This window comes from Podarcis tiliguerta, assembly GCF_965153285.1.
Source record: "Podarcis tiliguerta genome assembly, chromosome: 3".
In the NCBI taxonomy this organism is placed as follows: Eukaryota; Metazoa; Chordata; class Lepidosauria; order Squamata; family Lacertidae; genus Podarcis; species Podarcis tiliguerta.
Window position 1 is genome coordinate 106,240,580 of NC_139536.1, and position 27,246 is coordinate 106,267,825.

The 27,246-nt window shown below is 42.6% G+C and overlaps 1 protein-coding gene across 3 annotated transcripts in view; it reads right to left on the reverse strand.

Moving 5' to 3' along the window:
* PLCB1 (phospholipase C beta 1) overlaps positions 1 to 27,246 on the reverse strand; it is a 455,632-nt gene that overhangs the window by 361,853 nt on the left and 66,533 nt on the right. Inside the window, exon 1 of one of the 3 annotated variants that reach the window (XM_083431906.1) lies at positions 5,335 to 6,680. The exons of the other annotated variants lie outside the window; for them this stretch is intronic. The gene's annotated coding sequence lies outside the window, so the exon portion shown is untranslated. Of the gene's footprint in view, positions 1 to 5,334; positions 6,681 to 27,246 lie in introns of those variants that run through there. 3 annotated transcript variants of the gene reach the window in all.

Genomic DNA, 27,246 nt, shown 5'->3' on the forward strand with positions numbered 1-27,246 from the left:
GGCGTTCATACGGAGCCCCCGGTTGTTCCACGGACTATTGACCTGTACACCACTGCTTTATTCTTCCGCTGCCACCAACCAGGTTTCTTCTGCTGAAATACTGAGTCTCAGTCAGGTTGTAAAGTCAACAACGAAGATTAAAGTTTACTGAAGAACAAACAAGTTTTAAATATGTTCAGAACGGTTTCTCAGATGCGCACCCTTAACTAGATGTGGCACTATCTCACACTGTCACACTCTTCTCTCTCAGTTCTATCCCTGTCTCTTACTCTATTGTCACAACCACTATGTTCGACTTTTACTGCCTCTGTCTGACTCTCATTCCAATATCTCCCCTGGTAAACCCCTGGGCTGAGCCTCAAAACCAGGTAGGCTCTGCCTCTGAGCTTTCTCATTGGTCAATCTACATTAACCGTTTCCTTTCAGGACATGAATGAATGAATATGAAAGAAACAGGTTAAGCGATCAAGTTAATTATATCAGAATTTGGAGTTGGGAAACCGTTAAAATGATATATACTAAAATTCAACTAGGGGGATACGAGGAAGTCGCTTAACAATGTTAGTAAGATTAGTTTTAATAAGGTTAGGATTTATGTTTGTCTGTTTATTTGTTTGTATGTTTACAAGTTTGTGAAAATCAATAAAAATTTTAAAGAAAAAAAATACATTAACCATTTCCATCCCCCTGTACAAACATAATCAAAAGAATGGGCAAATGCCACAGAATCTATTCTATATAAGAAACTTCTTGATATTTTCACAGGCCCATTAGAAGTTCTTAAACTTTCATTCACAATATTATTTCAATATCATTTTAATCATATTATACTTCCGACTACTTTTTTGATTATTATATTTTATATATTTTTAGCTTTTTGTATTTTATTTGTGTGGCTTTAATTGGTGTAAGCTGCCCCTTTGCTGGAGTGTAGGTGACCAGAAGCTTAAGACAAAATCTAATACTTTCTGAAATATTTGTATCTGGTGATTTTCCAGCTTATGTAGGATTCATCTTGAACACCAATTGCCAAGTAAAAGGTGTGCAATATTAAGTGAAATCCAATACAGCTGTTTTAAAGAAAATGAAAAAGCTGCAATGCAATGCCAGTGTCTTCTCTAACATTTAAATGTTAGACATTTATAAACTCTGCATGCCTCACAGTAAGGAAAGACTCACAAAATACATTTCATCACCTTTTAACAGAGTAAAACGAGGTTTAATAGAGTGCAAGATGAAAAAGGGCATGCACATTCCCCTGGAAGAGCATTTTATAAGGCTGGAGGATGACTCATTGGCATTTATTTTCATTAAGCTATAGTGATTCCCATGAATGTGTTCTGCGCCTCGGAGTCTGTATTGCTTAAGCACATCCTAATTAAGGATGTTGCAATTAAGAGACTCATGTGATGCTAAGGTCACGGACACAATTTCCAATTATTCAGATTATCACACATTTTACTTTCAAATTGCAGGAACTAGTGAAAACCTAACTCCTCTTTGCAAGCTTTTGGGGGGAACGTACAATTCAATGAGAGTTTTCTCCACCTTTGTTATGTTGGAGCATGCAAGCTGATGGGTGCCATGATGTTGTTGTTATTGTTATTGTTGTTGTTGTTGTTGGCATCCATCTGTCTTGACAGACAATGGACTGTGCCTCTGGGGGTAATTCAAACAACTGAAAGATCACAGCACCTGTTGAGGCCACAGAGACTGGTAACTCATAACTGCTGCCTCCCACATTGCTTCTACTGCATTAGCAGCACTGAAGTGACATCTCTGGGCAGTGGGTATGGAGGTCCTCGGTTGCCCAGACAAAAAGACCCCCTTCTCAGCCTCACTGTGGTCCAAAGGAAAGCAGAGCAATACATTTGGCACCAGCTTGGCTGCAGGAGTTGCTGGAGGAGTTGCCGCAAGGCGCCATCCAACCGTCCAGATTTGTGTAGGGTTCGTCTCATGAAGGTGTCCCACAAGACAGTGGGAAGAGTTGCCAAGTATGTGTAGTTTATTGCATTGCTCCCTGAGAGCTTCAGTTTGGGTTTGCCTGATCTGCACTCGTGCAGAGCTTCTCTGAATTCATCATACTCTGCTCCACTCAAACATACAAGAGAGGGTTTCAGGTCTCGTTAAGGGACTGGGGACAACTACAATATACAACATCTGCAAGAGAACAGATAATTTACCTAAACAGATTAAATGCTAATAAACAGTCAGTTGGACTGGTCATGCGGTTCCCAGCAAATCAAGGATAGTTTAATCATATTAAGAGTTCAGCGATAAAGAATGTCTGTGCATGCACCTACACAACAGCTAACTTTAGTGTCCTGACCTGAATGCTAGCCATGCATATGCATAAAGTCATTCGAACTTCCGAGCTGAAGAAGAAAGTTCATGGAAAATGCTGCTAGGTTTGTAATGCAGTCATGAATAAACAAATTCATATAGCAAAACAAGTAATTCTAAACTTTGGCAACATCACCCTAGAAAAGATCCCCCTGTCTTAGTCCAGAGTCAAGTTCATAGGAAGCCTTCAAAGGACTAGAAGCCTGGATAGCTCAGCTGGTTTGAGCGTGGTGCTGATAATGCAAAGGTTGCAGGTTCGATCCCTGTATGGGGCAGCTGCATTGCAGGGGGTTGGACTAGATGATCCTCAGGGTCCCTTCCAACTCTACAGTTCTATGACTCTATGACTGCATCCCAGAGTGTCTGAGGAAATTACTTGAATGGAAGGCAGGTTGATAACCCAGTCTCTGGGATAGATGTCCATTATGGGAAATGTCTCGGCCAAAACAACTGCAGGCAAAACATGATGCCCTGCAAAAATTGTTGGAATAACTCCCACCAGATCCAGCCAATAGAGCCACAGGTTGGGGATGATGGATGCTGTAGTCTAGAAACAGAGTTTTATGAACTTGCTCAAGTCACCTTGCCTCTGATCACAGAGCAATATCCAGCCAGCTGCTATTTTCTCTATGTGTCCCTCTCTGCTGAAGGCAAATATATACCCCCCGTTTCCAAGACAACAGGGGAAGATTATAAATTGCAGAAAGGGAGTATTGAAGGGAAAGCTGGTGTGCCTGGGATGCTGGCTATAGCACTGCATATTAAAAGTATGTACTTTAGTACATGTTACATCTTTCATGTCCAAAGTCGTCACATGCAAGCCAGTCTCTTACAAAAATTCAGAAGCTCCCTCAGAGATAGAGAAAGCTGAAGAGATTGTAGAACTAATCATTACCTTTCTCCAATGCTTACCTCTGCTTAAATCTCTGAAGGCAGCCCTGTATAGGGAAGTTTTTTTTAATGTTTAATGTTTTATTATATTTTTATATATGTTGGAAGCTGCCTAGAGTGGCTGGGGGAACCCAGTCAGATGGGTGGAGTATAAATAAAATTATTATTATTATTATTATTATTATTATTATTATTATTACTACTACTACTACTACTATTCTTATTGAATAGGATGTCCCTGTTTTCAACGGAGAAATGTTGGACGGTATACTAACAGATCTTTCCAACAGCAGTCAGGTAGTTAGGGCTACTGAAAACTGCGTATGAATATTGTCTAGTTACAGTAAGTGGCACTTCTTAGTCTAACACTACTGAAGTGTTCTTTTTTGTTGGCTGCCATAACTATGCAAATTCCCAATAGGCAGTTTGCTGACAAACAGAACATAGGCACAAGCTATTCTATGCTGAAGAGGTACATGGACTGCTCAAGTGAAAACCTTTTTATTTGGGGCTAGCACTGGTGGATATGCATCTTTGGTTTATTGTCACCTAACAAGCATTCCAAAAGCTCCAAAGCATTTGCCGCATATTAGCCTTAATATGGGACATGCTTTGCATTCATTTCCCGAGGGGATATTCCCAGTTACATATCTGCAACCGCAGAGGAAGCACAGAATGTGCCCTTTTGAAAACCAATAAAATTACCCACAAAATGCTAAATGCCTGTGTTGTTTCTGCTTTGTATTTCTGTGAAAATGTTTACGTGGGTGGGTAATGAAGCTTAATACAATGCCACCATTTAACATTTGAAGCACTCCGGATTCAAGAAGCAATCCAGGCTGAGAACACAACTGCAGGAAAACATTAACGGTGGCTCTGCTTTTTATTGCTGTGCATAGGTCAGCAGCACTTTAGGGCTTAGTTCTCAGAGAGAGGTGGTTCAATTTGTGCCTCGGCCAAACTTCTTCAGACTGCAGGAGGATGCTCACTTTATCAAATGCTTCCACAAGGAAAATGTCGAATTTTATACTGAGGAACATTAAATAATATGAGCATGCACACAATTTAAAATCGAATAGCCCAGGCACAGGTTGACCAATTCAGTGAACTCAAAGGTAGTTGCCATCCCTAGCAACTCTCTCTCTCTCTCTCTCTCTCTCTCTCTCTCTTTCTTTCACCTTTAGTGCTAATAATGTTCAAGCTACATGGGTACCACTAACCTGACAACTTCTGCCTGATGCTCAGAAGCATTCTAATAGACCAACAGCTTATGTATGATGATGATCTTAAAACCATAAAACTCCACCCTCCACCCAGTACATTACAAACCAATTTAAAATAAAATATATTATTATAAGCATGCTGTTGTTAGACAGCAGTAGCTACCCCGCTCTCAATCAGTAGATTGACTTAACAGAAATATTGTTTAACAGAAAGTGGAAAAGATGGATGTTAGAATGGACTGAATGTCTTAAACAATCATTTTTTATTTTTTTATGTAACCAGCAGATGGAAAATCAGAAGTTTTCTTTTTGTATCTTTCTCTAATTTGTATTTTTGTTTTATTTCTTTTGTCTCTTTTCTTATTGTTACAATCTTACTGCCTTTCTGTCCTTTGTCGTAAAGTCCAGAGATTGTATACTCTGCGGGGTGGTAGATGGTTGATGGAGGAGCCTGGGTGAGAGACAGGGTGAGAATCTGGGAGGAGAAAGGAAAAATCCCAGGTGAGAGCTGAGAGAGGGTCTACTACCTTCTGTGGCTGGTAACAGCTGAAAATCATTTACTAAGAAAGGACTCTGATTTCTACTTATTTCTATTTGTATGTTTGGTAGCCGCTATTCTATTGTATTATGAAAAACGTTAATAAAAATCTCATTTTAAAAAAGGGAGTCTCAGAGAACAGAAATCAATGGCCAAGGAAATTTCCATTTTCTTCTGAGACTCCCAGCGGAATAAAGTTGGGTGGGCTTCCAAGGATTAAACATTTGCTGTAAGATTACTCCTTGAAACACTTTCCTGCCAAGTTCTACTATAGCAGGTGGATATTTATCTATTTTATAATGCTTGGAAATTGTATGCATGGAAGCCCAGGTAACTTACCTTTCAAATATCTTCCACGGGGAAGATGAACTATGAAAAGCCAGTAGAGAATGGGCCACAACCTACTCACTTCTTGGTGGCTTTCTCTATATTCTCCAAAGCCTTCCAAATACATTCCTCCAGTCAATTTGAAGGTGGCATTACATATTTTGTTCCACAGGGAAAGTGGGGAGCTAGCAAGGGGCCTTGGTTGATCACCTTTGTGACCTAGCAATGCCATTGTCTCAGGCCAGCCAGTCCTGGGGCTTTTCAGCTGTAACGTTCTGTGGCTCAGGTCAGGTGATGGTGGGTGGGTGGCGGGCTTTATGGGAGCACAGCTGGATGATGATATTATTCCCATTAATGGTGTTTCAGACTGGGCTTGAGCAATGGTGCCAACCAGATAAGCAGGTGTTGTAAATCTGTCTGCTAGCATGGAGAGAGACCAGAGATAAACGTTCAGGGTCTCAGCCTTTCTCATAAATCAAAGCCTCTTGGATGAACCAAAGTTCAGCAACTCAGGAGAAGTCTTTAGCCCATTATTGGCAGACGTCACAGATGGGGAGAAGAATCTTCCAGAGAGGAGGTCTCCATGGTAGCCAAAGAGGACAACCAATCAGTGGGTCTGGCTGAACCAGAAGTGGAAGGTGACCTGGAAGGACTGACTTAGGTTCTGTTACTAAGGACATGTTGCCATTAGCACAGGTGTGAACAGTTCCAGCCAACCCACTGGAGCGATCCCTGGCAAGCTCATTCTTCTTGTTAATAACCATGTAACTGTTTGGACCCATCCTACCCTTTAAAAGTAGTGTTGGGACAAAGTAGTGTTGGGACTAGCTATCATCTAGTCATGAACCTTAAGAGATCTGCTGCAGCCTTACAAATCTTGCATCCTGTGCTTTGGACAGTGTAATGATTTGTTGAATAAAGGCTTTAAAGTTCCCTCAAGCTGAGAGTCCAAAGACTGTGTCTGAGAGGTGGAGCCTGGATACTGTACTTTTAGGAGATCCAGCCTGACACAGTCATTCAGCTTGTTAGGAAGGACTGATCTGGGAAAGAGGAGGATGGCCCCTCCCCCCATCTTGTCTATTTACTTCAGGATAAGGCACCCTCAGGAGATATAGGAATGCTTCAGGAGAAGGAGAAGCCATCAGATCCATTAGTGTTCCTTATTTACCAGTTTATTTACCAAGAAGTTATTCAAGACAAGGAGATGGTAGTATTAAAAGGAAACTGATTTAATTAAATTCAGAGCCAATTCCTGGCATATGCTCTGCATGAAAATGCTAAAAGATGCATTTGAACAGCACACAGAGTTTCTGTGATGTTCCATTTTCAGCACGAAACTCGCAATTTTGAAAAACAAGAAGGCACCCGCAAAACATGCCATATCTTTCACTCTGTCTCGCATTTTTACATTATCTTCATAGCCATTCGGTGCTGCACCAAAGAAAAGAACCCTGAAAGGGTTTCTTAATGGCATAATCTCAGCCAATGAGAGATCAAACAGTGGATATAATCACATTGTGAAATTCCATTTGGCTAAAATAAATCAAAAATCAAAAATCTGGAAACTATAACAATCGCCGCTGAACAAATCACCATTTTGAGTGTCCCCAATGTGCTTCAGAAATGCCCCTACCTACCTACCCCAGTCTAGCTCCGTACTACTGCCTTAAGATCAATGTTGTTTTAGTGAGGTCAGTCTAGCCGTTCCAGCCTTTGTAAATCTGCAACCTTAGATACCAGCTCTGTATGCTAATCAGCACCATGGAAATAGACGTGCAACTTCTGAGTTAAGTACAATTGGCAAACACCAGATGAGCAGTGAATCAAGGGCTGAAGACAACGGCTGTCAACAGATTGCCAACAGGAATTTAATGCGATTTTTTGTTGCGTCACCTACATTAGTACTCCCCTGTGAACATGCGCAAGCGGTGGCTGGTTCAGCATGCACTATCACTACATTGATCTCCTGTGCCCTATGCTTTCTTTGCTATCTCGCCTATCTTCCTTAGCTGTCTTGCCTAGCCCCTTTCCCCAGCAACAGCACATAGCCTGTACCCTGAACAAGTTTTTCCCAGCACACATCTTTTTATGAATGTCACTGTCCCCTTGGTTCTGCCTTTGCTGCAGTTCCCCATCAACTGCTTCATCTGCACTAGGGGTGGGCAATATCTGGTTTTCAACATCGTGATATATCACCACATAGACATTGTGATATACAGATATATCACAATTTCTGAAATAAGGATGGAGTTATGTAGAGGCATTGGCTGGCTTCACAGCTTCCCCTGCATCATGATTTTTGCATCACACACACACACACACACACACACACACACACCAGGATTCACGATATATTGCCAGGTCAAAAAGTATGAAATGGTTATCACGATATGGACTTCAAATCATTTTTAGATGATGCATATACAGTGGTACCTCAGGTTACATACGCTTCAGGTTACATACGCTTCAGGTTACAGACTCCGCTAACCCAGAAATAGTGCTTCAGGTTAAGAACTTTGCTTCAGAATGAGAACAGAAATCGTGCTCCGGCGGCGTGGTGGCGGCAGCAGGCCCCATTAGCTAAAGTGGTGCTTCAGGTTAAGAACAGTTTCAGGTTAAGAACAGACCTCCAGAACAAATTAAGTACTTAACCTGAGGTACCACTGTATTGATATATTGCCCAGCCCTAATCCACACAATTTCTAAACTTATGCCTATCTAGGGTTGCCATGTGTCCTCTTTTTCCAAGACACGTCCTATTTTTCAGCGGAAAATTTGAGACAAATTGCATTTATTTGTTTTGAATGGCTGCCATGGCATCCTCTTTTTTTGCTCTTCAAATTATAGAAATCCTAAACTACCCTTCCTGTCATTTATAGCAGCTTCAGGCATTCTCAAGCAGCACTAGGCAAGAAAAAGGAACTGAATTGAACTTCCTAAAAGTGCTTCTGAATGAATTTTCAGATGTGAGCATGAGAGAGCAAGGGTAGAAATGTCCACTCATCGCTGACCAACCAGCTGATGGGAGGCTGTACTCTAAAACATATGGAGGGCACCTGATTAGCAAAGGCTGGTATACAAATACTTGCGCATCCCCTGTTATTGTCTCTTCCTGACATGCCAAGTAGCTCTCAGTCAGACCCTCCGGGTTCAAATTTCTGCATTCCAGGGGATGGAGGAGTGCAGCATGAACGACATTTCTGAGATTGCTAGGTGCACCCATGGCATTTGAGGATGTTTCAGTGTAGAAATAGTTAGCACAGCAGGTATTTCCTGTTACAAATGAACAACAGTTGTGACCGTGAAAGTTAATTTGCTTTGAAAGCAGTCTCATCCTTCGGAGTTTTCAAATGGGGGCGAAAATAGTTCTCTTTTATGCAAAGTGTGCATCCCTGTCTTGCATGACACAACCATGAAAGCTGTTTCTACACAACTCCAATATATTCGTCACTACAAATTCATAACAGCTAAAATCTTAAATGATGGCCAACACTGATGCAATTAGTTTTGAAGCCCAGCTTTCTTTGTTTATTTTTGTTTTGATTTAAAGGTGTCAGTACAACAAATACAAGGTGAACAGTGATACATAGCAGAAACCCCCAGGTATAATTAAAAGACCATTTGTGTACACGGCAGAATCTTAACTGTCTTGGAACACCTCCTTTAATTTTATTTGTGTGCTTTTTTAGGACTATGAAGGCGAGGTGGAACAATAAATAGAGAACTCTTATCGTGGTTACCAGTAATTCAATTTAACTATGTCAAAACTCCTGGCAGGCATTATTCACTGTAGAAATGTAAAAATTTCATACAGCAGAATACCCTTGGGTCATAGATGGTTCTTTGCTCATCTTAGAACACGAAACAGCAATCTAATTGACCATTAAGGTCAAGATCTTGTTACTTCCAAGCAGCTAGCCGAATTTAGCAAACATTTTCTCTAATGATGTTATAGTGTTCATGTCCTGATCATTCCATAGGGGTGATAAAGACAGTGTACCAGCTCCTCCGGAGTCACTGTGCAGAACTATTTTTGATGCTTTAAAGTTAAAAAAAAATCTAGGAAGAAACAATGCTAAGCAATGCACATTCAACTGACTACGCAGTGGAAATGAACAAAGGTTCTTCAATTGGACGAAAAGCAATAGGAAGCCCATAGCATTAGGTTTCACCACGCTGTAAATACCTCATGCAAATACTTAAACAAGTGACAAATTGTGGATTAAAGAGTTACAGGTGAGTTGTGGAGCTTTTAAGAAACCTGCAAAGGCAAACATCAAATTACTTTAAAATCTGGTATGTAAATTCCCGGCCTTATCATCCTCTCAACATTCTATTTCCTTCACAATTTAATGATTTCTGCTTTACTGATGACTGCAGCACCAATATCGCTGTGACACGTGACCACTGCTCAATGTGTATTTCTATCATTTATCAATGTACACATATCATTAAATAACAAAAATAGTTTTAGCAAGCCTATCCAGGCATGTAGGTGCTGATGTGTTTAATCTCTTTTACTGTTAATTTCAATCCAGGTTTCATTGTTGTGCCAACATACTCTGTGGCAGCTAGTGGGAGCCTGGCTGAGCTAGTAGAAGAGAATACAGGGATGTTTCCACTAAATCCATCCACACACACAAACACACCATGGAGATGTAAAGGACAGGGGAAAGGAGGAAAATTGAGGGCACAGGGTTCCCCCCCCCCCAAAAAAAAATATTACTGTTTCCCTCCCCCAATTTGGGTTGTTGTTGTTGTTGTTTTAAAAAAGGTTTCCTCCCTTTTTCCACTCACCACCACCACCGTACTGCGTCCACATAAAGGGACCCCTGACCACTAGATCCAGTCACAGAAGACTCTAGGGTTGCAGAGCTCATCTCGCTTTACTGGCCGAGGGAGCTGGCGTACAGCTTCTAGGTCATGTGGCCAGCATGACGAAGTCGCTTCTGGCGACCCAGAGCAACGCACAGAAATGCTGTTTACCTTCCTGCCGGAGCGGTACCTATTTATCTACTTGCACTTTGTGCTTTCGAACTGCTAGGTTGGCAGGAGCTGGGACCGAGCAACGGGAGCTCACCCTGTCATGGGGATTTGAACCGTTGACCTTCTGACTGGCAAGCCCTAGGCTCTGTGGTTTAGCCCACAGCGCCACCCGCATCCACATAGAGATTCTATTAAATATCAGTAATAAACCCACAGTCTAGCTTATGGTGAGTTTTGACTGTTGCCTCATTAAGGGCAGCCTAAATTAGACGCAACTATTTTACAAGTCTGCCCTATTGAGGTAGTAACAGAAGGGTCTTCTCCTCTACAAGGCTTCCGAGAGTGCCTCCGACATGTGAGAAATTTGTGCAACCATCTGAGCCAAGTGACTATCATGTGATCAATATGCAATTCTAGCATTAATGTTCAATCTTAGACTTAATTGTCTGAACTAAATGTATCGGCACAGTGCAAGATGGACTTCTAAGTGCATCCACCTCAGCAATGAACAGTCTCTCTATTCGCATTAATTACAAAATACCAAATTGCATCTGTTTCCATTAAGAGGAAGAAATTAAACAGTGAATGATCCATGCTAAATGCTAAAGGACAGACGCCGCCACTGTTAAGCAAAGATATGGAGCAGAAAGCACAAATACTTGCCATCGCTTATCAAAGTCATTAGATATATGACGTGAACTAATCACAAGTGACCTGAACTAAGTGCTTGGAAACATTGTAATTATTTGCAAATAAAATAATAATAATGGGTTTGATGTAAGCTGCACCATGCTTTCTTTCCATCAAGTAAATTTAGTGTTTAGATATCCTTAGTTCCTAAGTCAGTTAAAGAAGCCTCAATGAAGTTGAAACTGAGCAAAATAAAGACAGATCAGCCTTAATGTTAAGAGAAGATAGCAAGCCTTAAAGCAGCATATATTCACCATTCTGGGCAGAACCTAACTGCATCATTTTCTATCTGATACCACTGCAGGGAGCCCAGAAATCCCACAATACAGAAGGCATAATGACTATTGAGTCAGCATAATGACAAAGGATAATGAACTAAGTGCCACAAGCCACTGTAACCCAGATCTTTAATTTTTTAAAACAGGGAAGTAAAAAGTTGGATGCCACTGAGCACAAACAGGATCCTCTCAGGGCTGATATAAACTTGGAACAAAACAAGATGGCCAACTGCAGTGTTACCACTTCAGACTGCAAAAGGATGTACGTGGGCGAAACATATTAGGGAATCCTTCCCTTCATGGAAAGCTCCCGGCAACCAGAAATCTAGTACAGTAAGGAATAGGCTAGGGTAGAATCTGTCCCTGATGTACTAGTTATCTTAATTTGTGAACCATTTTCTTACATGAGGGACCACTCAAAAAGTGGCATTTCCCAAGCTGCTGTTAGAAGAGTACATTCTACTCTTTCTCATATCTGGATTCTACCACCTCACTGAGTACAGCAGAACACAGCAAGGCACAAGACTTAGTGGGAGCTGGGGACAAGATAGGTAAAATACCAGACTGAGCTTCAGGGAGAAACTTCAAAAAACTGCAGGTATAGGAAAATGGTTTTAGAGTAAGTCAAAGAAAAACTGTTTTTTATATATATATGCATGCAGTTCCCTTACATAATTTTAAAAGTTGTTTACCCATCCAAGTCTAAAATCCTTCTGGCAACTCATCACAAAATGACTGATTTCAGCTTATTGTTTCCTTATTACTGTGGTGCTGAAGATAATGACGGTGTGTACTGGATTATGGAAGAGCATCCTTGCAGGGACAGAAACTCATCATGCATAGCTATGAGCAATGTGATGCAATTCCTCTCTCTGTCTTCAAGTGATTGTCTAAGCATTTTAGAAAATGCTTAAGGAAGCAGACACTTCACTTACCTGCAGGCACACATTCCCCTCCCCTGCCAAAAACAACAGCAACAACAATGTGTCTGTGAAGTCACACTAATAATCAACCACTGAATAAAGGAGGCAGAGGTTTACAAAAAGAATATGTCTCAGAATGCGCTACCCGAATAGAGGAAGACTCAGTGAATGACGTTCGGAATAAAATGTTTAGAAGGGGATGACATCAATGCATAGCAGCTCTCTGTTGATCAGTGAAATGTTTTTGAGTGAAGTGGCTACAAGACACTGATGTGGAAAGCTTGCATGACCAGTTGGGACCAGCTGTCCCAAACCTTGTGTCCGACAGATTTTGTTGGCTACAATTCCCATCATCCCTGCCTAGGGGCTATGCTGAGGGGAACTGGAGTGCAACAACAACTGGAGGTCCACAGGTTCCCTACCCCTAGATTAGAGGCTACCTATGTCACATAGGACGCGGGTGGCGCTGTGGGTTAAACCACAGAGCCTAGGACTTGCCAATCAGAAGGTCGGCGGTTCGAATCCCCGTGACAGGGTGAGTTCCCATTGCTCAGTCCCTGCTCTTGCCAACCTAGCAGTTCAAAAGCACATCAAAGTGCAAGTAGATAAATAGGTACCGCTGCGGCGGGAAGGTAAACAGCGTTTCCATGCGCTGCTCTGGTTCGCCAGAAGCGGCTTAGTCATGCTGGCCACATGACCCAGAAGCTGTACGCCGGCTCCCTCGGCCAGTAAAGTGAGATGAGTGCAGCAACCCCAGAGTCGGTCACGACTGGGCTTAATGGTCAGGGGTCCCTTTACCTTTTTGTAACTGAGTATGGAATATACTTTTAAAGATTTTGAAGCCATTCAGTGTAACGCTAATGAATGAGAAAGACATTATAGATTGCTAAGGCATCGTCTTCTAGCTAAGAGTCCCCTTTGTAGATCATTACCAATCCCAACAAAAGCTTGGTCCATTTCAGACAAACATTTGTTCTCTCAGCTGAAGCACAAACTAATCTCTGCCAGATTACAGCCATGCTGCATTCTCTAAGGGTCCATAACAAAAGCTGTACACTTCTTAGGGGAGGTATTCAAATGGCCTCATAGCCCATGTGGCTTTTGCAAGCCATTTAAAGCTTTGGATTACATTTTTTACAATCAGGATGAATCATCACATGTAGAGCACCAGCAGCTGTTGAACACTACAAGCAACTAACTGCATTTAACTATATTTCAACAGATTGCATCAGCCCACTTCCTATCCACACCTGAAACCTGTTACCTTCTTCAAATATACTTATTCTATTTCAACGTTTACTGCCCCACTCTTCAAGACAGGTTCTCATAACAGCTTTCAACACAAAGCTATAAAAATCCAGTTAAGTTAAAATTAGCAACAATTGTAGCAAAAACAACAGCCGCCTAACGAGATGAAATCCAAGTTAAAATAAGACCCCCCCCAAAATGATAACATTTACACTAGGAGTTGCTCCCTGCTACTGAGATGCCAGCTCACTTTCACAAATTGCTGCTCATACAACCTTGTGTGAGTTCAGCACACTAACACTACACTGACTGTATGAGAAGGCAGCACTATGAAGAAGGATTGGCAGGAATAAGCTGGAAGTCAAATGTGAGGATTCAGCAAAGATGGACTTGCCTTGCACTAATTTGGAAAGTACACAAGTCTTCCCTGCTAAATTTGGAAGAATTCAAATAGTTCTTCAAAGCCAATTTGAGGGTGTGAGGAGGGTAAAGGGGCTCCAGAGGCAGATTCTTAGGATGGTGGCCCACTCTCAATCTCAGACATGTGAGCCTTCTAAGTCCAGTGCTGCTGTACCATCAGCTGGGGAAGAGTACCACAACGCTAAACCTGAGCCTAATGACTACTGAACCTGAGCCAAAGGTCTTATGGGGTGGAGCTCAGGAAAGATAGACTGCCTGGAGGGACTCTTAAGGTGTCTAAGTTCACCTCCAGCTATTGTGGGAACAAGTTGCTTACTTGGAGCTTTCCAAGGTGCTGCAACCACTGACCTGCCTCACACATATCTGCACAGATGAATCAGAACACACAGGGTGGAGAGCCCTGGGGGCACAACTTGCCACACATATCCTCTGGATCTGCTCCTGCAGCTTCTTCTGCCTGTTCCATAGGACCGAGTGGAGTGATGCTGATCCTTTTGGTCCTATGGGGGTAATACAAAGGGGGCTTCAGGGACAAAGTTCAAGAGTGGGGCACCCATCCCCTCTGGGGGGTGAATGGGGTCTAAATGCCCCATTCTGAGAATGTGTCTTTACCCTTTCCCCATAGGACTGAGAGGGTTTCACAGCTGAGACAGCTGATGGAGTGTTCAGATAAAAATCCGAGTTGGATGGAAGTTTAGGGGTTTTATTTGAGGTTGGGCTTCACAAAGAGAGGCTTTGGCATTGGTTCCTAAGCCTGGCTTGAATGAAGTTCACTTGCATCCCTAGAATCTGAGGAGATGCATTCACACCCTGGCCCTTCTCATACGAATCCACTGGCATGGAAGCTCCATGAACATGCCAACAAGACACTTCTGCTGCTGGACTCTAACCATGGTCCTGAACCAGCACCTTGATATTTATCCATGGGCCTCACCATATTTCACAATGTTTTCCAGAACTCTGGGGCTATTGATCTCCACCTTGTTTGGGCCATCATCTTCCCTTGGTGGTAAGCATCACTATGGATCAAGACAGCTGACTCATAGGCTTTGCAGAAAAGAGCAAGCTGCACCACTTTCAGAAATCTTTCTCTCTCCCCCCCCCCTTTTCAAATTTCACTCTGAGACTTCTGTGCAATACAGAAGCTCACATTAAGCATTTGAAACACCACTTAGTCCTAGCAGCAACTACTGCAACTTACTCCTGTTAAGTACACTAAAATAATAATAAATAATATTTTTTTATTTATACCCCGCCCTTCCTGGTTCAGAAGCCCGGGCTCAGGGCGGCTAACAACAAATTTAAAACACTTAATTGTAATGCAACATAAAAGCAGCATAAAATACAGTATAAAAGCATGAATAACAATAAAATTCAAAGTTCAAAAATGAATTTGAGGGAAATCCATCCAATAAACATTAGATAGTCACCAGGGCTAGCTGGCTAAATTAGACCTACTTGGGCCAGCGAGGAGGCCAGGGGAGAATTAGCTGTGGGGTCCCAGAGTGAGTAATATTCATAAAAAGGGGGGAGGGGGAGAGAAGGGAAATAAAAGATCAGGCTGAGTTCAAATTAAAGGCCAGGCAGATAAGCTCTCCTTTGGGCACAGTTCTGAAAGAGTGACTGAAACAGATCAGATTCGGCCAAATGCGGGACCTTGGAGCTAGAAAACACACACACACACACACACACACACATCCACATTGCTACATTTCCTCCCCACCCAACCCCACCTTCTTGCCTTCTTCAGTCATTTTAATCTGGCAAGGAAGCCTGAAGAATATATTCAATTATTTTTAATGGTCAGCTTTTTGTAGTCGGATAGACAATAAGCCACAAGATTACACCACACATTTCCGAGTTGCCCAGACAGAAAAGGACTTCATCAGCTGTGTTTGCAATTACTAGCAATGACTCCCATCTCCCCAACAAGAAGCCTGAGTTAAAACACCCATAAAATCCACTGAGATTCAATTTGTGCAGAGTGATGCCAGCTTAGCTATTTGTATAATTAAGACATTGTATTGCAAAACAGAAACTAGTTCGGTTTCGAACTCTCCGGCTGAGAGTCAAACATTTGCTCATGCACATATCAAGTGGGGAGAGGGATCTAATTTATTTAGTTATTTTAACAAAAAGGGAGGGGCATGCAGCTGATTTCCATGTCCTTAACTCCCTGAGCTCCATCTTGTAAGAACATAAGGCAAGTCCACTGGACCATTTTGTCCAGCATCCTGTTCTTACAGAGGCCAACCAGATGCCTGCAGGAAGCCTGCAAGTTAAACACGAGCACAACAGAACTGTGCACCCAAAATTTCCAGCAACTGATATTCAGAAGAATAATGCCTCCCACAGAAGAGCTAGAACACAGCCATCCCGCAAACCCTTTCCCCCCTCTGTCCAGCTCCAATACCAAAAGCAAACTGGAACCAGCGTGGTGACTGCTGGCTGCAGTGCATCTCAGTAGAGAGCCAGTGTGGTGTAGTGGTTAAGAGCGGTAGGCTCGTAATCTGGTGAACCGGGTTCGCATCTCCGCTCCTCCACATGCAGCGGCTGGGTGACCTTGGGCCAGTCACACTTCTTTGAAGTCTCTCAGCCTCACTCACCTCACAGCAGTGGCGTAGCGTGGGGGGTGCAGGGGGGGCCGGCCGCACCGGGCGCAACATCTGGGGGCGCGCGCTCGCACTTGCAGCTCTCTGCCCCTACTTGGCTCGCTCACTCTCTCTCACTGCAGTGCTGGCTGTGTGAATCCGATCCGAGCCACCGGGTCGCCGCCCACTGGGGGGGGTGCCAGGTGTGCGGTGTGGAGAGAGAGACTATCTGGGGGAGGGACAGTGCAGCGGGGGGCGCAAATTACTTGCCTTGCCCCGGGTTAGGGGGCGCAAATTACTTGCCTTGCCCCAGGTGCTGACAACCCACGCTACGCCACTGCCTCACAGAGTGTTTGTTGTGGGGGAGGAAGGGAAAGGAGAATGTTAGCCGCTTTGAGACTCCTTAAAGGGAGTGAAAGGCGGGATATCAAATCCAAACTCTTCTTCTTCTTCTCAGTAAGATAAGATAGGGATGGGTTCAGTTCCTCTCACTCACACAGCCACTGTGTTGCAAATATCATTTGGATTGAACAAACAGATCTGACTGCCCCATCCGCATGCATCATTTGGCCCTAGCAGCCAGTGCTATTTAGTGATAATGGTGTTGGACTTGGACCATGGGGCTCAGATACATGGATCTCCATGAAACTTAAGGCTGGCATCACTCACTCTTTTTACCTCTCAGAGTTGGCATGTAGATATAACCTGGTAGCTCAATGTATGCCTGCTCCAAGCTCCTTGGAGGAAGAGCACAATGCAAAATGTGAACATGAACTCTAGCCAAAAAAACAAAGTTCACCGTGAGAATGTTCTTGCTTGAGCAGATTTTACCGCATTTATTTATGAGGCTCTTACTCAAATTAAGCAGTGGAGCTTTCTTTAGCTTCAGCACATTTAAGGAGAACCCTGCAAAAAGTGCTGAAGCATCAGTTTGATCAAGCAAAAACCAACTGTATTTCATGTCAAAGAAAGGCAGGCCATTTGGCCCGTGAAATAGCTTCCAAAGTTCCCTTTCCAAGACTGGATCTCTCAGGATACTGTATTTTAAATACTCAGATTCATAGCAGCTCCCCCCGCCCCGCCAATATTCACTTCCGATTCACAAATCGGAGTTCAATCCAGATGGCTTTTTTATTTTAAAATGAAGAGTACAACGCATGAACTGCCAGTTTATATATTGAGAAAAAACATCATTTCTGTTAGGACTACTAGTAGTGTGTTATTAATGTAGGGAATGGTGATAATAGAATTTATATAGCAACTGGGAATGCTGTTTGGTGCATTTTTCCTCAAACCAGCTTAAATCTAAAAATAATGATAATAATTACCTGCAATCGCTTCATACTTAAGAATGTTGTGAATGTTTGAGACAGCTGTCAGGCATGCATAGATGTCAACATAATAGGATTTCTGGTTGTAAGGGTCTTGCAGGGGCAGAGAAACCATTTGTATGGGGTGAAAACATCCCTACCCCAAATGAACAACACTCTGCAAATGCAGCTTGAAACCCAGTGGGAGAAATGACCTTACTGCTAATGTGAACACAACCCCACACACAGAAGAAGAAGAAGAAGAAGAAGAAGAAGAAGAAGAAGAAGAAGAAGAAGAATGCTCTAAGATTAACAAGCAATTTCATGGTGGACGTGAGACTGCAGTCGGAGACTTCATAATTCATAGCTCAGCCTCTTAGTCAGATCAAGAAATATTCTCTTTCTTACAGTTGTCCAATCACACTTTATAAAAAAGATTGCCAAGTTACTTTCCCATGAATTTTGTTTTCTTCACACATTGTGACTTGGGCTAAATAGCATCAGTGGCTATTTTAGGCATTGGCTAACTTTTGGGCGAAATTCACAGTTAACTAGTAGTTTGACAAGGTACTACATGGATAACAAGAAACGATTACATTGTTTCACTGATAATTTGCATGCCAGAGTATTTGTTGTTTAATTTTGGGGCACTTAATTTTCAGCTTCTGCTGTGGTCCTTTTATACTTAATGGAGGAAGACAAATTTTGCTGAGATTCGTGAGCAGGGACTTGTGTATTGTTTTAGAAAAATTTCTGTATTGAACTGAATTTATTAAGGAAGTTGAGCAAAAAGAAAGAAAGAAACTTGGCACAGAAAATCTCTATTGATTTTGTGTATGGAGATACCTAACTGCTCTTCATTTTATATTAGATCTGGTCCCTGATATATGTATCTGCAACTAATCTTAGAAGAATACAGAGAGTATGAATTCAAAATTGTTGGGATACTGCCAGGGAGACAAAGTCCATCATGACTCCACATCGTCTCTGGACGTCCATCGATCTCCCGTAGACACGCAATATCAACAATTAGCGACACGAGCTCCAGAAATAGCTTGCCACATTCCAGAGCCAATGCACGCTCTATCAGCAGACAATGCACACAGCGAAAGATGCACTCAGGAGAGCATATTTACATCTTTATTCAGCGTTGGTCAGAACAAAGAGAAAACATGACTGCCTACTTCAGTGTCTCCGGCACAGAGAAAGAAACGAAAGCAAAGACACAACAGAAACATCCTGTGAAACAGGAAATACGCAGGCTGTGACACAAACATCCTGCTCCCTTTTAAGGTGGAACGGAAATATCCTAACAAAAATGTGGCTAGCCAGAAGGTACTCATTTTTACTTTCTATAAAATAGAGACAACTCCCTGAAATAGGAAACAGTTTGCACATTCATCGAGTGCACATATCCTAGGTCAAGCACCAAATAACTTAGCTAGTTCATGCATAATAACTGTAGGGGTGGGGTATCTGTGCGGTGGGGGGAACCCCACTGCAATATTTTTTGTTTAAAATTAGTGCCAAGTACAGATGACCACTTGAGCCTGCAGTGTCCATGCATTCACTAGGTGATCCTGGAATGTACTAGCTCAAATAGAAAAGCTTTTCAAGTAATAAAACAAGAAAAACAAAAAGATGCACAACAGCAGCAGGAGACCAAGGAAAGGTACAGGTGCAATGAAAAAGAAGTATTACACAAGTGAAAACGTGGAAGGTATGGATTATTTGCTTTTAATGAACCATTTAAAGACTAAACTGTGAAGTCAAAAACTAAATGTGATGAAAAACGAGTTAAGAAACAATCCAAATACACAATGCCTTCAGCTACATATGCAAAATTCAGAGGAAAAACTCCAGCCATCTGCTTTGTAATAATAATTAAAAAAGCAGTTGCCTTTTATTCATGTAGCCTTTTTTCTGAAAGCTCTTAGTCAGGACTTGTCGCTCACACTAACTCAAGCTTCCCAAAGATTGTTCAACAGTTTGGCAAAATCATCAAGTTCAAGCCCCTTTGTGTCCACCACTGTGTTGTTCTCTCACAACATCCCAGCATTAGAGATATTACTCAGCTGACAAATAGAACCCTATTCTAATATTTATTACGATGCACTGTGAGCACTACTCGGCTTAGGCTATGGCACTGCAGTATATCTTCATCCAGAAAACCAAAGGTTGTTAAACCACAGCTTAAGATGAGTACCTTATGGAGAGAAACAGTGAGGGATTCCAGATCTCCTGAGGCTCATAATCTGAGACTAATGGCACAGCCACACCATATGGCTAAAGAATAATAGAACTGTAGAGTTGGAAGGGACCACAAGGATCATCTAGTTCAACTCTCTGGATTGCAGGAATCTTTAGCTCAACATGGTGCTCAAACCCGCAACCCTGAAATTAAGAGTCTCATGCTCTACCGACTGAGCTACGCACATTTAAGACAAATGGCTTCCCCAAGGAAGCCTTAACAAAATACATTTCCCAGGATTCTTTGGGAGTGATGGCAGCAAGTAAGGAGTAGGGCCTAGGCTGGGGAAGATGGCAAAACTTGTTTGGGGGAAACCAAGGTGCCTTGGACGGGACGCGGGTGGCGCAGCGGTCTAAACCAAGGAGCCTAGGGTTTGCCGATCAGAAGGTCGGCAGTTCGAATCCCCACAACGGGATGAGCTCCTGTTGCTCGGTCCCTGCTCCTGCTAACCTACCTAGCAGTTCGAAAGCACATCAAAGTGCAAGTAGATAAATAGCTGCCACTCCAGCAGGAAGGTAAACGGCGTTCCCGTGTGCTGCTCTGGTTCGCCAGAAGTGGCTTAGTCATGCTGGCCACATGACCCGGAAGCTGTACACCTGCTCCCTCGGCCAATAAAGCAAGATGAGCGCTGCAACCCCAGAGTCGGCCACGACTGGACCTAATGGTCAGGGGTCCCTTTATCTTTATTCATGAACAACACACAAAGTAACATAAATTGAGAAAACTCACAGAAATATTGTTTGCTGCACCTTTTCCTCCTTAGAAATAAAAGATGGGAAAGATTCCAAATGAAGCATAGCTAGAATGTGTGCCGTGAGGTATAACTTCAGCTAATTATGCAACCATGTTTCCTATCCTCCATGAATTTATAATCTTAGATTCTTAGATGCGTGCCAATGTATTTCTTTGTTATGCTGTTGGACTGTAGGATGTGCCTTACTAGGACACCTACATAAATATTAAATTGGGACACTAATCTTATTTCTGCTGCACCGCGTTTCCTGAAGTGACAGGATCAGGTTGTATGTGTGTGTTTTAAAGAGAAAACCTACTTTCAGCACCAGAGAAAATCTTTGGAACATTAAATCAGATTTGTCACCAGCTGACATTACCAAAGAAAATAAGTTACAATTTCAAACCTGTTGTTCAAGTGTTGTGTATCCTAATGCTCCAAGGAAGGTTGCAAGCATGCATTTTGTCCATTTCAACAATGCAGAATCAGCCGAAAGACCACTCAATGAAAGACCAAGTGTTCTCTCTACAGTATTGGTCTGCATAATTAATGGCAGCCAAATACAGGGGATCGGTTACTGTGACAGCTAAAAACTAGTCCGTCTAATTGCCAAATTGTCACTTTGCCCAGTTAGAGGCTAGCTGTTTGTTTACCATAAACTGCCTAAGCCACAAAGCCTGTTCCTAACAGATGAAGTCATGCTAAGCCCAGAGGGAGTTATCAGCTAAGTTCACACATGCAAAGTGTGTTCCTTACTACTACTGTTAAACTTCTGAACAAAGGAAAATCGAATCTTCAACAAAAGGCATTTGTACCACCTAGATGCTGCCCAATTCCTGCTTTCAAGACCACTGAAAGTCCTGGCCCTCCTCTAATTCAGCCAAAGACACTGTTACCAAAGTGAAAAGCTTCTACAGTGGTACCTCAGGTTACATATGCTTCAGGTTACATACACTTCAGGTTACAGACACCGCTAACCCAGAAAGAGTACCTCGGGTTAAAAACTTTGCTTCAGGATGAGAACAGAAATCGTGCAGCGGCGGCATGGCAACAGTGGGAGGCCCCATTAGCTAAAGTGGTGCTTCAGGTTAAGAACAGTTTCAGGTTAAGAACAGACCTCTGGAACAGATTAAGTACGTAACCAGACGTACCATTGTATCTGAATTACTCCTGATTTCTTTTAGCAAGGAAATGGTGAGATTTCCAGAAACTTACATTTTGTATATGTTTGGTGTCATTGCCCACACAATAAAGTGGGTTAAACAAATTCAGCCCCGCCCCACAAATATTACAAAAAAAAACCCCAAAGCCCAATCCTGTTAACAATGAAACCCAGTATACCCATTCAACATCTTGTTCGGTATTTCTTCTCCTTCAACTCTCCATTAGTAACACTATATGACAGGCTAGCATTCCATCTTCTTGGTCTATTCTTCAGAACGGAACTGTCAAGCTAAAATGTGAATGTTGTGTGAATTGGTTTCCTTAAGGGCAACAAGTTTGTAAGCACTCTGCCCAACTGCCCGATTTTTTATTTTTTTCAATGGAAGCCCTACACGCTAAATTCCTACTATGGCAATTAATTGAACTGGCTGCAGTACTTGCTAATTCTCCAGATACAGTAGTATAATGTGCAGTACACTGATGAGGTCATAGCTCCACTAATTAACAAGGACTTTGCAATGAATGATTGTTGTCTTCAGAGTGAAATGATATGCTCTGTGTCTCAACATTATTTAGCACCAGTGATCCAAATGATGGTTTACTAAATGATCACCTATCCAGGCAGAAGTGTCCAGCTAGCCAAAAGTCATCTAGTAAGTTCAGGGCTCAGGTGTGGTGACCACAGTATGGGAGCATAACATGAGGAGAAGATAGAGGAGGACTGCCCGTATAAATATGTGCCCAACCTGGTCTCCATGTAGCTTACTCTCCAAGTGACTTAGGGGCTCACAATTTTTTTCTGCTTGCATGCTCAAAGCCACTTCTGACATCAGGAAGAGGTGTGTTGTGGGCTTCACACCCCCAATACACGTGTAGGGCTGGCTTCCAGCCCCCACGCGAACAGGGGAATCCTCGGGCCGCGTCATCTCCTGAACCAGCCAATCGGCTGGCTCGGGGGGCATGGCTTGCCTCATTTAAGCAAGGCGTGGCCCCTGGATCTTCCTTTTTGGGTCCTCGCAGCTGGTAAGGTTTTCCCATCCACCCGCCCTTAAGGTTCCCTTTTGACCTTGCTATGGACCTCGGTTGGTCGCCGTTAAGGGGCCTGGTAGGAATTTTTTCCACTTGGCAAATTGGCACTGGCCATTTGGTTTTTTGCCTACCTCGTAGCAAATCATCACAACTCACTTGGTTTTGGTGGTTAGGCATTGGTAGGGGTATTGTTATGCAGATCTGTTGGGGGGGAGGAGCGCCATCACCTCCCCCAAATATTGAAGGGTAGTCCGGTAAAGGATTCTGGGGGGCGTAGCCTTGTCCGAAACCTATGGAGGCCAGGGCCTAAAGCGCGCCCCCGAGCAGTGACCCCGGGGAAGTACCTAGTTGATGTGCATCAGCAGGGCTCCCCCTGCTGGTGTTAACCCTTCCCGGTCTTCAAGCAAGCAGGCTGAAGCCGGATAGTCGGATAGGACTAATGCCTAAGCCAATACCGCTCATCACCTGTAACCAATAAAGTTGTGGCCTAATTTCGCTCATTAACCTTAAATATCTGTGTCACGTGTCTTTATTTCTACTGGTGGGAGGCGGGAACTCGCCACGCAACACACAGCTGATGCAACAACTGAGTACTATGATTCATTGTATGGCTTCAGAATTACCACAACATGGAATACAGCAAGTTCTGTTTACCTGTATGATAGTATTTTCTATTTCTGGCTACAGGTGGCAACAGGTGTACTTGAAGGCAGATTTTCAAACTGAACAAAGCCAATTCACATATGCTGGCTTCAGGCATTAAGCCTGTTGAAAAACCAACTCTGCAACCCAGATATGTCTGCAAAGGTGACATGAAGGCTGGAAACATTAACCCACCCACCCCCATGTGGGGTCTGCATGATCTATGGAGGCTGAAGCATAGAGCATGCACACTTTTGCTGCACCTTTCAATATATATTTTTCAGGTTATCTGCATCTTCCCTACCCAACCACCCCAATCATCAAGGGGGACATATGCATTGCTAAACAGAAACCCCTACCAACCCCGCTCCCCAGTGTATTTCCAATGTGCAGGAGGACCTGTGTACATCAGTAAAACATTACACAAAAAGAAGCTTAATGAAATGGTGCAAAGAATCATACCCAGGAAACTTCTGAATGTTTTTATCTATGTGCACATTTTCAACAGTAAAATTAGAGAGGGCAGGAGAGGAGATACAGTGGTACCTTGGATTACAGATGCTTCAGGTTACAGACTCTGCTAACCCAGAAATAGTACCTCGGGTTAAGAACTTTGCTTCAGGATGAGAACAGAAATCGCACGGCGGCGCAGCAGCAGCAGGAGGCCCCATTAGCTAAAGTGGTGCTTCAGGTTAAGAGCAGTTTCAGGTTAAGAATGAACCTCCGGAACGAATTAAGTTCTTAACCCGAGGTACCACTGTAAACATAATCTGCAAATGAAGCTGTGGAAGACTACACTTGCTTCTGTTTCAGAATTTATTTCAGAAATTCTCCCAGAATTCAGGGCAGGAGTAGTGGAATGCAGGGCAGAGTGATCCAGTGGGGCAAGAAAGGAGTAAACTAGATGGGGGAAGGGGAGAGAATTCTCCAATCCTTAACTCCAGATCAAATCCTACATAAATCAAGGGCTACGTCCTAACTCCTGCTTGCTATAAACTCTCTGCCACCAACTACATTGCTGCAATGAAGTTCATTTTTTTCCAATGCTGTCCTTTGAGTTGAACAAGTGCCCTCACCAGGCTCTTTTAAAAACACAATATTCCTGAATTAGGTTGTGACCTTGTTGTTTGGATAGATAAATGAGCTTCAGACAAAGGGCAGCAAGCAGAGCTATTCGTCACATCCCTGCCAAAGGATGTCAGTTTGGCACAATTCTAACAGTTTCTCTTATTTTCTGCAATGTATTACCTTGGGTCCTCCTCCCCCACTGTCCCCTGCTTTTATCTGATTAATTAAGAGCAGCCAAAAGCAACACCACAGATACTTTCCATTACATCTTATCTCTATTGCAATCTGTATGATGACTCAGTCTTTGCAATGCTAACCACAGGGAAAATTAGTTTGTCCCTCTCCCCTCCTCCCACCCGTGTGTGCTTCGGTTTGTTTGATGTATTCCGGTCCTGTGGACATAAGAGAACGCTGACACTTTCCGTGGCAAGCAAGGTCCCTCAAGGGCACACATAAGGAACAGCATGTGACAATGGGCCCATTATGTTCCCTTATGAAGGAATTGCTCCATTCAGAGCAAACTACTGAAATTGTTCCAACTTGTTGGGAAGCTGTTCTTTCGGCCCAACAGGACAGCCACTGCGGAGCCAGAAAGTAAGTCATTTATCACATGGCACTGGCAGCCTAACTACAGCACTGCACAACTACCTTCATGCTTCTCTCTATTGCTATGCTTTTTATATGACACAAATAGGAAACCACTGCCTGGGGGTTAACCAATTGTTAATCCAAAAACTCCATTCTATTGTGGGGCTTTTGAAACCCCCCCGTCAAAATCTGGTGCTTTTGGCTTGGCTTCCTTCCTCTCGACAGCTCCAAGAACTAAGGGCTGCTTCCTACATGAATCATAAAGTGTATTTTTGTCACATCAAGTACATGCGGCAGGAGGCTATAGCCAATCCTGGCTTTTTGGCACGTGCTCTTGTTTGCTAGATGTTGCAGGAAACGTGTGTGCCAGCTGCACACAAAACATTGTGTGTAGAATTGTAACATGTCCAGCAAATCCCAAATGTGAGAAATGTAGCTTGAAACCCTGTAATGACAGCCAAACATATTGATAAAACCTTCAAAATGCACAAAACTATCACCATAAATCAAATCAACCACCCTATTTTTTTTTTACATACAGAAGATTTTGGTTCCAAGCATACTTCCTTCAAAGGCCTCTTGGTCTGTTACGACAACTGAAAACATGAAGGCATTTTATACACTGCAGGCACCTTTAAAATACAACATTTGCAATAATTAGCATGCAGCAAAACGAAGTGCCGATCTGAATGATTATTTTTTCAAAGCTTCATTAACTCAACCGTTTTGGATAGGAAATGCAACTTGTCAAAAGAAACCACAGGGTTCCAAATGAATAAATCATTCAACATTTTAATCACCAAGTAACATTCTGGCGGCTATCTGTTGACCTTGATTTCCAGTAGAATATCCACTGAAACATTACTGCAGTCATTAAAAATAATTCATTTAATTAAAATAGCTAATTTATCAGATGAAACCATTGTGCAAGCCTTGAAAGGCTCAAATGTGCTTTAAGATGGGAATTACCCACATGCTCATGAAGTTTTTCAGAACAGTTTCTGCCTATAAATCATAAACAAGCACAAAACCAAGCACTGTGAGCAACTCATTGACTTGCAAGAACTTGAGCTGAACTGTCATAATCACATTGTGTGTGTTTTTTCACAATATGGCTTTTTTTTGCAACCACTGCACTTGGTTGTTCCAGAGTATTTTTATTTATTTAGAGTAATTTGAAAAATTAATCAACAAATTCAAACTAGAACGGGAACAAGCTACAGAGGATGCCTTCACCCTAATATTGTTCCCTTTTGTTACATACACAGCACAACAGGACAATGACCTATCCCCCCCCCAAAAAAAATAGCATATGAATCACTAACATGACACAATACCTAGCCTGCCCCACTCACACAATTAAGCCACACCGCAATCAACTGAACACAGCCAACCAAGCTCGGGAACCCCTAACCTCTCACAACATCAATAAAAATAAATAAATACACAAACAAAGGACCTACCCATATGATGCTGACACAAACCCTAAGAATAAGCAACAGAATGAAAGAACAATTTCCCCATCTCTCTCCCTCCTCTCCCCCAACTGCAAGATGTCTATGACAATATAAAAGCACAATATAAAAACATAGGGCTGCAGGCAGTCCTGTTTAGGGAAGTTTTTAATGTTTGGTGTTTTATTGTGTTTTAAATAGTCTGCTGGGAGCCACCCAGAGTGGCTGGAGAAACCCAGCCAGATGGGCAGGGTATAAATAATTTGTTGTTGTTGTTGTTGTTGTTGTTGTTGTTGTTGTATAGTGAGGACTTCTGTATACTATATAATGAAAGCCACTTAAGCTAAATGAGATGCAAAGAACACTTACCTCCATTGACACCTACCTCATCAGTCCATTTTAATCAAAGAGGGAAAAGAGCTTGGGTGGTTTGATGTATTTTTGAAAGTTATTTAGCACTTTGGCTGCCCACTCAACTTTAAACTTAGAATGTGGAGTTGCCTGCCACCTTCTGCAATCCAAACTTTAGGAATTTCAGTAGAAAATAAA